Raw genomic sequence first — 12,593 nt, 5'->3', positions numbered from 1 at the left:
TGAAAGGGAAGTCAGAAACCAAGCCGAGGTCAGAGAACCAGATAATCCAAAGACAGAAGCTAATCGTCAGGCAAGTGCAATGTGGGTGGCAGGCCGGGTCAAAATGGGATAAAAACTCACAAGGCTCAAACACTCAAGCGTACAGGGGTCACTTAACTCAGCCGAGGGCAGAAGTTTAACTGACAAGGATGCAAGCCTCCAGCAGCTATAAAAAGCCCTCCCCTAACCAAAGGGAGGCTACCAGCATTAACCCCGAGGCTCCTGCTCAAATCCTACCATAGGATCATGACAGACCAATTGTGCAAGTTCTCCCACTTATAAAGATGAGAGAGGCCTGTAATTGACATCATAGGTCGACCACAACTATGAGAGTCACAATGAGAAAACAAATCCAGAAAATCACCTTGTCTGATTTGGCAAGATTAATTTTACAAATTATGGTGGAAAATAAGTATTTGGTCATTAACAAAATTTCATCTCAATACTTTGTAATATATCCTTTGTTGGCAATGACAGAGGTCAGACGTTTTCTGTAAGTCTTCACAAGGTTGGCACACACTGTTGGTGGTATGTTGGCCCATTCCTCCATGCAGATCTCCTCTAGAGCAGTGATGTTTTTGGCTTTTCGCTTGGCAACACGGACTTTCAACTCCCTCCAAAGGTTTTCTATGGAGTTGAGATCTGGAGAAAGGCTAGGCCACTCCAGGACCTTCATATGCTTCTTACAAAGCCACTCCTTCGTTGCCCTTGTGGTGTGCTTGGGATCATTATCATGCTAAAAGACCCATCCATATTTCATCTTCAATGCCCTCGCTGATGGAAGGAGGTTTGCACTCAAAATCTCACGATACATGGCCCCATTCATTCTTTCATGTACACAGATCAGTCATCCTGGTCTCTTTGCAGGGAAACAGCCCCAAAGCATGATGTTGCCACCCCCATGCTTCACAGTAGGTATGGTGTTCTTTGGATGCAACTCAGCATTCTGGCTCCTCCAAACACGACAAGTTTTGTTTGTACCAAACCGTTCTACTTTGGTTTCATCAGACCATATGACATTCTTCCAAAATTTTTCGGGATAATCCAAATGCTCTCTAGCAAACTTCAGACAGGCCCGAACATGTTCTGGCTTAAGCAGGGGGCACGTCTGGCACTGCAGGATCTGAGTCCCTGGCGGCATAGTGTGTTACTGATGATAGCCTTTGTTACGGTGGTCCCAGCTCTATGCAGGTCATTCACTAGGTCCCCCGTGTGGTTCTGGGATTTTTGCTCACCGTTCATGTGATCATTTTGACCCCACAGGGTGAGATCTTGTGTGAGGCCCCAGATCGAGGGAGATTATCAGTGGTCTTGTATGTCTTCCAGTTTCTTATTATTGCTCCCACAGTTGATTTCATCACACCAAGCTGCTTGCCAATAGCAGATTCAGTCTTCCCAGCCTGGTGCAGGGCTACAATTATGTTTCTGGTATCCTTCAACGGCTCTTTGGTCTTCAACATAGTGGAGTTTGGAGTGTGACTGTTTAAGGTAACTTGTGGACAGTTATCTTTTATACTGATAAGTTCACACAGGTGCCATTACTATAGGTAATGAGTGGAGGACAGAGGAGCCTCTTAAAGAAGAAGTTACAGGTCTGTGAGAGCCACAAATCTTGCATGTTTTAGGTACCAAATACTTATTTTCCACCATAATTTGCAAAATAAATCTTGTTAAATCAAACAAGGTGATTTTCTGGATTTGTCTTCTCATTGTGACTCTCATAGTTGTGGTCTACCTATGATGTCAATTACAAGCCTCTCTCATCTCTTTAAGTGGGAGAATTTGCACAATTAGTGGCTGACTAAAGACTTTTTTCCCCACTGTATCTTTCCCACATAACACAGCTGCACCGCTCTGCTTTCTGTCTCCTGTCTACAACTTTGGGCCTTGAAGTGACATGATTGTTTAGCATTTTCCACATATTAAATTTTGTCATGGGAAGTCAGTGCATTTTCTCATAACTCATTTGTACATTATTAAAGAGATTGTCCAGGATTCACTCTTGGTTCCCCAGAGGCTTGCAGACATGTACATTTATGTAGCTGTTATTCCCCCTCCCCAGGTCCAGTGCAGCCTCTCTGTCTCTGCTCCTGGTCTTTGCTGACAACTTGCAGCGGGGCCATCACAATAATCTGATTTTCATGATCTATCCTAATGATATTCATCACTAAGTAGTGGAAACCCCTTTAAGGCAATGTGAGTTTTCTGCATTTGCAGGTCATTCCGATCCTATCAGTGTCTGTAGAGGATGGCGAGATGACGGGCGCCCACGGAGACTTCTGGAGAAATCTTCAGTGACAGTGCGAGTGTCAGGATTAATGCCTGGTGTCCGGAGCCGCCAGCTTGTCTCTTCTCTCCTCCACTACATCTGGTCCTAAGACAAGACGAGTAAGTGGCTGCTGTCATGGTCATACATGGTTAGGGTCCTGTGCCATCAGGGCGGTGTCCTTTGGCTGTATTCACACCTCAGTGTTGTTCATCGGTATTTTTCATCAGTATTTCTATGCCAAAATGGAGGAGTGTCTCCAAAACACAGAACAGCCGTCAATCTTTCTATTATAGCTTTTATCTGATTGCTCCATTCTAAGTTTTGGCATAGAAACCAGGAGGAAAATACTGACCAAATACGGCCGTGTGCATGAGTCCTGATAGGTAAGTCTGGAATACATATTGTATAGGCGCTAAACGTGGTGCCACTGCGGTTTACACAGGATCTGATGATCCGTATGTGCAGCTCAGGTCATACTAATGGAGCATTCCGTGCAAAATTGATACATTGGAGACGATTTATAAGCTGAAGGGGCCAAAATTCCAGCACAATTTACACCAAAAACATGTCGAACGCAACATTTGTTACTTATTTTAGCTTCTTCATAAGGATAAAGAGGTGTGGACAATCAGAAAGGGAGAGTGACCAACATGAGGAGTGGTCTTGAAAAGAACTCTATGTACAAAATTGTTCTAAAATATGGTCGCACATTGTTTACACAAAGTAAGCCCATCAAAGATGGAGAAGGTCAGAGACGTTTCCAAGTATGTGCGACAACGTAGCACAATCTCCTCTGTGTCTCTTGACTTCTGCACATCCCCACTACCATCCCCCCTGCACTGACTATGGGGCCCCGAGCAATCAGACCTTGGTCACATACTGTGTATAAGGACAAATAACTTGTGGAAAAAGTCCATAAATCTAAGGAATGACTGCAGAGGTGGAGGAGGCCTCTGTCTTTTCTTCCTACCACTGGTTGCCATATCAGATGCTCTTCTCATATTATAGAAAGGAGCAGCTGACTAATGAGGCCACTTTGTAGGATAAATGAAGAAGCAAATAATCCTATATCGCCAAATATTGACCTCAGAATATTGTTGGAGGTCACAGGGACTGTGTTTACTGCTTGGGCCTCTGGGTGGGTGGCTGGGAACTTTGTTTTTCGTTCCAAGGCCTGCGGTAGGGACAGTTGAACGCTAGGCCGGGATAATAATTTGTAAGTGCCTGACGATGGTACTTCAGAATGTGCAAGGACAGGTGCAGGGTGGGTGGTATCTTGTCCTGTGTCATAGACAGGGGATTGGGAAGCACCTAGCACAAGGGATGAGGCATTGTTGTCACCTGCTGGCACCAATGTGGACCCAGGTGTTCGGCCTACTGAGTCGGATGCTTAGATGACATCTGCTGCATCATGCTGGTAGTGGTTAGGTTCTTAGTGGTCAGGCCCCTGCCACCCCCACCCAGCATTGTCTCATCCTGACAGCCCCACCCAGCATTGTCTCATCCTGACAGCCCCCACCCAGCATTGTCTCATCCTGACAGTCCCTGCATAGCATTGTCTCATCCTGACAGTCCCCGCCTAGCATTGTCTCATCCCACCAGCCGCTGCCTAGCATTGTCTCATCCAACCAGTCTCTGCCTAGCATTGTCTCATCCCACAAGCCCCCACCCAGCATTGTCTCATCCTGGCAGCCCCCACCCACCATTGTCTCATCCCACCAGCCCCCGCCTAGCATTCTCATCCCACCAGCCCCCATCCAGCATTGTCTCATCCTAACAGCCCCCACCCAGCATTGTCTCATCCTGGCAGCCCCCACCCACCATTGTCTCATCCCACCAGCCCCCGCCCAGCATTGTCTCATCCCACCAGCTCCCACCTAGCATTCTCATCCCACCAGCCCCCACCCAGCATTGTCTCATCCTGGCAGCCCCCGCCCACCATTGTCTCATCCCACCAGCCCCCGCCTACCATTGTCTCATCCCACCAGCCCCCACCTAGCATTCTCATCCCACCAGCCCCCATCCAGCATTGTCTCATCCTGACAGCCCCCACCCAGCATTGTCTCATCCTGTCAGCCCTTGCCTAGCATTGTCTCATCCTGTCAGCCCCCACCCAGCATTGTCTCATACCGGCAGCCCCCGACAACCATTGTCTCATCCTGACAGCCCCCGCCTAGCATTGTCTCATCCCACGAGCCCCTGCCTAACATTGTTTCATCCTGACAGCCTTCACCCAGCATTGTCTTAAGCTGACAGCCCCGCCTAGCATTGTCTCATCCCACCAGCCGCTGCCTAGCATTGTCTCATCCAACCAGTCTCCGCCAAGCATTGTCTCATCCCACAAGACCCCATCTAGCATTGTCTCATCCCACCATCACCTGCCTAGCATTGTTTCATCCTGACAGCCCCCGCCCAGTATTGTCTCATCCTGACAGCCCCCACCTAGCATTGTCTCATCCTGACAGCCCCCTCCCAGCATTGTCTCATCCTGGCAGCCCCCACCCACCATTGTCTCATCCCACCAGCCCCCGCCTAGCATTCTCATCCCACCAGCCCCCATCCAGCATTGTCTCATCCTAACAGCCCCCACCCAGCATTGTCTCATCCTGGCAGCCCCCACCCACCATTGTCTCATCCCACCAGCCCCCGCCCAGCATTGTCTCATCCCACCAGCCCCCACCTAGCATTCTCATCCCACCAGCCCCCACCCAGCATTGTCTCATCCTGGCAGCCCCCGCCCACCATTGTCTCATCCCACCAGCCCCCGCCTACCATTGTCTCATCCCACCAGCCCCCACCTAGCATTCTCATCCCACCAGCCCCCATCCAGCATTGTCTCATCCTGACAGCCCCCACCCAGCATTGTCTCATCCTGTCAGCCCTTGCCTAGCATTGTCTCATCCTGTCAGCCCCCACCCAGCATTGTCTCATACCGGCAGCCCCCGACAACCATTGTCTCATCCTGACAGCCCCCGCCTAGCATTGTCTCATCCCACGAGCCCCTGCCTAACATTGTTTCATCCTGACAGCCTTCACCCAGCATTGTCTTGTCAAACCAGGGATTCAAGCTTCAGGAGGCTAATTTGCATATTCCAGGTGCCTTCTGGGAGAAGCGAAGTCTCCCTAAGCTAGAAGATCGTTGGGTACAGCCGGGACCAGCTGCTTCGAAAGCATCACCAAACCAGGGATTCAAGCTTCAGGAGGCTAATTTGCATATTCCAGGTGCCTTCTGGGAGAAGCGAAGTCTCCCTAAGCTAGAAGATCGTTGGGTACAGCCGGGACCAGCTGCTTCGAAAGCATCACCAAACCAGGGATTCAAGCTTCAGGAGGCTAATTTGCATATTCCAGGTGCCTTCTGGGAGAAGCGAAGTCTCCCTAAGCTAGAAGATCGTTGGGTACAGCCGGGACCAGCTGCTTCGAAAGCATCACCAAACCAGGGATTCAAGCTTCAGGAGGCTAATTTGCATATTCCAGGTGCCTTCTGGGAGAAGCGAAGTCTCCCTAAGCTAGAAGATCGTTGGGTACAGCCGGGACCAGCTGCTTCGAAAGCATCACCAAACCGTGCGCCTTACGGCGCGCGAATTTTTGCCTGTAGGACATTATTGCAAGAGAGCTTGGCTGAGTAGATTACACAAGAAGGAAAACACACAGCAAGTCAGCAGGATCTAGGAGCAACATGGCAGATGTGACAACCTACATGGTGAGCTGCAGCATGTGCTACATGTTCACAGATCGACCAGAAGAAGAATCCAATTTCACCTGTCAGAAGTGTAGACTAGTGGCCCTTTTAGAAGAAAAGGTGCGGGGTCTGGAAGAAAGAATAGCAACTTTGAAACTCATCAAAGAGAATGAAGACTTTCTAGACAGAACAGAAGCATCTCTACTGGTCACAGAAGGTGCAAAAAGTGTCAGAGAACCTCCAAAAGCAGATGAGTGGAAGCATGTGACCAAAAGAAGCAAGAAGACCATGGAGAAATCACCAACCACACAACTGAAGAACCGATATCAAATCTTTGTAGAGGATGAAGATGGCACACCTAAGAATGAAGCAATACCAGCAAGCAAAAAAGAAAAGGGCACACAGCAACAAGTGACAGCAAAAAGTACAGCCAAGAAGCAACGAAGAGTGGTGGTGGTGGGAGACTCACTACTGAGAGGCACCGAAGCAGCCATCTGCAGACCGGACATAACTGCAAGAGAAGTATGCTGCCTTCCAGGTGCGATGATCAAGGATGTGACCGATAGGATACCAAAGCTCTTCAGCTCCAAGGACGTCCACCCATTTCTTCTGATACATGTTGGCACCAATGACACGGCAAGGAAGGACCTACCGACAATCTGCAAGGACTTTGAAGAGTTGGGGAAGACAGTAAAGGAACTGGATGCACAGGTAGTTTTTTCTTCTATCCTTCCAGTAGACGGGCATGGCACCAGGAGATGGAACAGGATCCTTGATGCAAACAACTGGCTAAGATGATGGTGCAGACAACAAGGATTTGGATTCCTGGACCACGGTGTGAATTACTGGTATGATGGACTCCTCGCCAGAGACGGACTACACCTCAACAAACCTGGGAAACACACATTCGCCAGAAGACTCGCTACACTCATCAGGAGGGCGTTAAACTAGAAGAAGAGGGGACGGGAAGAAAAACATTAGACTTGAACAAAGAAGATCCAGGAAAACATACTCAGATGGGAGGTAAGAACATTTCTAAAACAATCCACAGCGAGGATATTGGAACAAAACAAAATCCTCTAAACTGCATGCTTGCAAACGCCAGAAGCCTGACAAACAAGATGGAAGAACTAGAAGCAGAAATATCTACAGGTAACTTTGACATAGTGGGAATAACCGAGACATGGTTAGATGAAAGCTATGACTGGGCAGTTAACTTACAGGGTTACAGTCTGTTTAGAAAGGATCGTAAAAATCGGAGAGGAGGAGGGGTTTGTCTCTATGTAAAGTCTTGTCTAAAGTCCACTTTAAGGGAGGATATTAGCGAAGGGAATGAGGATGTCGAGTCCATATGGGTTGAAATTCATGGAGGGAAAAATGGTAACAAAATTCTTATTGGGGTCTGTTACAAACCCCCAAATATAACAGAAACCATGGAAAGTCTACTTCTAAAGCAGATAGATGAAGCTGCAACCCATAATGAGGTCCTGGTTATGGGGGACTTTAACTACCCGGATATTAACTGGGAAACAGAAACCTGTGAAACCCATAAAGGCAACAGGTTTCTGCTAATAACCAAGAAAAATTATCTTTCACAATTGGTGCAGAATCCAACCAGAGGAGCAGCACTTTTAGACCTAATACTATCTAATAGACCTGACAGAATAACAAATCTGCAGGTGGTCGGGCATCTAGGAAATAGCGACCACAATATTGTACAGTTTCACCTGTCTTTCACTAGGGGGACTTGTCAGGGAGTCACAAAAACATTCAACTTTAGGAAGGCAAAGTTTGAACAGCTTAGAGATGCCCTTAATCTGGTAGACTGGGACAATATCCTCAGAAATGAGAATACAGATAATAAATGGGAAATGTTTAAGAACATCCTAAATAGGCAGTGTAAGCGGTTTATACCTTGTGGGAATAAAAGGACTAGAAATAGGAAAAACCCAATGTGGCTAAACAAAGAAGTAAGACAGGCAATTAACAGTAAAAAGAAAGCATTTGCACTACTAAAGCAGGATGGCACCATTGAAGCTCTAAAAAACTATAGGGAGAAAAATACTTTATCTAAAAAACTAATTAAAGCTGCCAAAAAGGAAACAGAGAAGCACATTGCTAAGGAGAGTAAAACTAATCCCAAACTGTTCTTCAACTATATCAATAGTAAAAGAATAAAAACTGAAAATGTAGGCCCCTTAAAAAATAGTGAGGAAAGAATGGTTGTAGATGACGAGGAAAAAGCTAACATATTAAACACCTTCTTCTCCACGGTATTCACGGTGGAAAATGAAATGCTAGGTGAAATCCCAAGAAACAATGAAAACCCTATATTAAGGGTCACCAATCTAACCCAAGAAGAGGTGCGAAACCGGCTAAATAAGATTAAAATAGATAAATCTCCGGGTCCGGATGGCATACACCCACGAGTACTAAGAGAACTAAGTAATGTAATAGATAAACCATTATTTCTTATTTTTAGTGACTCTATAGCGACAGGGTCTGTTCCGCAGGACTGGCGCATAGCAAATGTGGTGCCAATATTCAAAAAGGGCTCTAAAAGTGAACCTGGAAATTATAGGCCAGTAAGTCTAACCTCTATTGTTGGTAAAATATTTGAAGGGTTTCTGAGGGATGTTATTCTGGATTATCTCAATGAGAATAACTGTTTAACTCCATATCAGCATGGGTTTATGAGAAATCGCTCCTGTCAAACCAATCTAATCAGTTTTTATGAAGAGGTAAGCTATAGACTGGACCACGGTGAGTCATTGGACGTGGTATATCTCGATTTTTCCAAAGTGTTTGATACCGTGCCGCACAAGAGGTTGGTACACAAACTGAGAATGCTTGGTCTGGGGGAAATTGTGTGTAAATGGGTTAGTAATTGGCTTAGTGATAGAAAGCAGAGGGTGGTTATAAATGGTATAGTCTCTAACTGGGTCGCTGTGACCAGTGGGGTACCGCAGGGGTCAGTATTGGGACCTGTTCTCTTCAACATATTCATTAATGATCTGGTAGAAGGTTTACACAGTAAAATATCGATATTTGCAGATGATACAAAACTATGTAAAGCAGTTAATACAAGAGAAGATAGTATTCTGCTACAGATGGATCTGGATAAGTTGGAAACTTGGGCTGAAAGGTGGCAGATGAGGTTTAACAATGATAAATGTAAGGTTATACACATGGGAAGAGGGAATCAATATCACCATTACACACTGAACGGGAAACCACTGGGTAAATCTGACAGGGAGAAGGACTTGGGGATCCTAGTTAATGATAAACTTACCTGGAGCAGCCAGTGCCAGGCAGCAGCTGCCAAGGCAAACAGGATCATGGGGTGCATTAAAAGAGGTCTGGATACACATGATGAGAGCATTATACTGCCTCTGTACAAATCCCTAGTTAGACCGCACATGGAGTACTGTGTCCAGTTTTGGGCACCAGTGCTCAGGAAGGATATAATGGAACTAGAAAGAGTACAAAGGAGGGCAACAAAATTAATAAAGGGGATGGGAGAACTACAATACCCAGATAGATTAGCGAAATTAGGATTATTTAGTCTAGAAAAAAGACGACTGAGGGGCGATCTAATAACCATGTATAAGTATATAAGGGGACAATACAAATATCTCGCTGAGGATCTGTTTATACCAAGGAAGGTGACGGGCACAAGGGGGCATTCTTTGCGTCTGGAGGAGAGAAGGTTTTTCCACCAACATAGAAGAGGATTCTTTACTGTTAGGGCAGTGAGAATCTGGAATTGCTTGCCTGAGGAGGTGGTGATGGCGAACTCAGTCGAGGGGTTCAAGAGAGGCCTGGATGTCTTCCTGGAGCAGAACAATATTGTATCATACAATTATTAGGTTCTGTAGAAGGACGTAGATCTGGGTATTTATTATGATGGAATATAGGCTGAACTGGATGGACAAATGTCTTTTTTCGGCCTTACTAACTATGTTACTATGTTACTATGTTACTATGTCTTAAGCTGACAGCCCCGCCTAGCATTGTCTCATCCCACCAGCGGCTGCCTAGCATTGTCTCATCCATCCAGTCTCCGCCAAGCATTGTCTCATCCCACAAGCCCCCATCTAGCATTGTCTCATCCCACCATCACCTGCCTAGCATTGTTTCATCCTGACAGCCCCCGCCCAGTATTGTCTCATCCTGACTGCCCCTGCCTAGCATTGTCTCATCCTGTCAGCCCCTGCCTTGCATTGTCTCATCCTGTCAGCCCCTGCCTTGCATTGTCTCATCCTGACAGCCCCCGCCCAGCATTGTCTCATCCTGACAGCCCCTGCCCAGCATTGTCTCATCCTGTCAGCCCCCGCCTAGCATTGTCTCATCCCACCAGCCCAGCCCCCACCTAGCATTCTCATCCTGACAGCCCCCGCCTAGCATTCTCATCCCACCAGCCACCGCCTAGCATTGTCTCATCCCACCAGCCCAGCCCCCACCTAGCATTCTCATCCTGACAGCCCCCGCCTAGCATTCTCATCCCACCAGCCCCCACCTAGCATTGTCTTATCCTGACAGCCCCCTCCCAGCATTTTCTCATCCTGTCAGCCCTTGTCTAGCATTGTCTCATCCTGTCAGCCCCCACCCTGCATTGCCTCATCCTGGCAGCCCCCGCCCACTATTGTCTCATCCCACCAGCCCCCGTCTAGCATTGTCTCATCCCACCAGCCCCCACCTAGCATTGTCTCATCCCACCAGCCCCCACCTAGCATTCTCATCCCACCAGCCCCCACCTAGCATTGTCTCATCCTGACAGTCCCCGCCCAGCATTGTCTCATCCTGACAGTCCCCGCCTAGCATTGTCTCATCCCACCAGCCGCTGCCTAGCATTGTCTCATCCAACCAGTCTCTGCCTAGCATTGTCTCATCCCACAAGCCCCCACCTAGCATTGTCTCATCCTGGCAGCCCCCACCCACCATTGTCTCATCCCACCAGCCCCCGCCTAGCATTCTCATCCCACCAGCCCCCATCCAGCATTGTCTCATCCTAACAGCCTCCACCCAGCATTGTCTCATCCTGGCAGCCCCCACCCACCATTGTCTCATCCCACCAGCCCCCGCCTAGCATTGTCTCATCCCACCAGCCCCCACCTAGCATTCTCATCCCACCAGCCCCCACCCAGCATTGTCTCATCCTGGCAGCCCCCGCCCACCATTGTCTCATCCCACCAGTCCCCGCCTACCATTGTCTCATCCCACCAGCCCCCACCTAGCATTCTCATCCCACCAGCCCCCATCCAGCACTGTCTCATCCTGACAGCCCCCACCCAGCATTGTCTCATCCTGTCAGCCCCCACCCAGCATTGTCTCATACCGGCAGCCCCCGATAACCATTGTCTCATCCTGACAGCCCCCGCCTAGCATTGTCTCATCCCACGAGCCCCTGCCTAACATTGTTTCATCCTGACAGCCTTCACCCAGTATTGTCTTAAGCTGACAGCCCCGCCTAGCATTGTCTCATCCCACCAGCCGCTGCCTAGCATTGTCTCATCCAACCAGTCTCCGCCTAGCATTGTCTCATCCCACAAGCCCCGATCTAGCATTGTCTCATCTGTTGTGAATTCTGTGGCAGAGCTCCCTCCTGTGGTCACAAGTGGTACTTCGGCTGATTCTCTCTGGAAGCTCTGAGACGCAAAGGGTGTACCTCCGTGCCGTTAGTTCGGTACGGAGGGTCTTTTTGCCCCTTTGCGTGGTTTTCTTTAGGGTTTTGTGTAGACCGCAAAGTTATCTTTCCTATCCTCGTTCTGTCTAGAATATCGGGCCTCACTTTGCTGAATCTATTTCATCCCTACGTTTGTCTTTTCATCTTACTCACAGTCATTATATGTGGGGGGCTGCCTTTTCCTTTGGGGTATTTCTCTGAGGCAAGGTAGGCTTATTTTTTCTATCTTCAGGCTAGTTAGTTTCTCAGGCTGTGCCGAGTTGCATAGGTAGCGTTAGGCGCAATCCACGGCTGCCTCTAGTTGTGTTTGGAGAGGATCAGGAATTGCGGTCTGCAGAGTTCCCACGTCTCAGAGCTCGTTCTATTATTTTGGGTTATTGTCAGATCACTGTATGTGCTCTGACCTCCATGTCCATTGTGATACTGAATTGCCTTTCAGAACAGTACAGGAAGCCAAAAGTACTAATGATTCTCAATAGAGGGGAAAAAAGAAGTTCTGAGACCATTTTTTTTTCTTGGCTTTGTGTTTTGTCTTTTTTTTCCCCTAGACATTTGGGTGGTTCAGTACACAGGTGTAGCGATGGACATTAGAAGTCTGTCACTATTGACACTATTGATCAAAAATCTATGTTAGAACCAATAATTCCTATTCCTGATTTGTTTTTTGGAGATAGAACTAGGTTTCTGAGTTTCAAAAATAATTGTAAGTTATTTCTGGCCTTGAAACCTCGTTCCTCTGGTGATCCAGTTCAACAGGTTTTGATTATTATTTCTTTTTTGCGCGGCGACCCTCAGGACTGGGCATTTTCTCTTGCGCCAGGAGATCCTGCATTGAGTAATATCGATGCGTTTTTCCTGGCGCTTGGATTGCTGTACGATGAGCCTAATTCAGTGGATCAGGCAGAAAAGAATTTGCTGGC

The 12,593-nt window shown here is 47.7% G+C and overlaps 1 long non-coding RNA gene across 1 annotated transcript in view; it reads left to right on the top strand.

The window, feature by feature from the left end:
• The window catches only part of LOC138667107 (uncharacterized), a 145,763-nt gene that overhangs the window by 116,550 nt on the left and 16,620 nt on the right, over nt 1–12,593 (top strand). The window contains exon 2 of the long non-coding RNA XR_011318600.1: nt 2,257–2,427. This is a non-coding gene — a long non-coding RNA (uncharacterized lncRNA). The remainder of the gene's footprint in view (nt 1–2,256; nt 2,428–12,593) is intronic.

This window comes from Ranitomeya imitator, chromosome 2 (assembly GCF_032444005.1).
Source record: "Ranitomeya imitator isolate aRanImi1 chromosome 2, aRanImi1.pri, whole genome shotgun sequence".
Taxonomy (NCBI): domain Eukaryota; kingdom Metazoa; phylum Chordata; class Amphibia; order Anura; family Dendrobatidae; genus Ranitomeya; species Ranitomeya imitator.
This window is presented reverse-complemented; position numbering and strand designations above follow the sequence as displayed.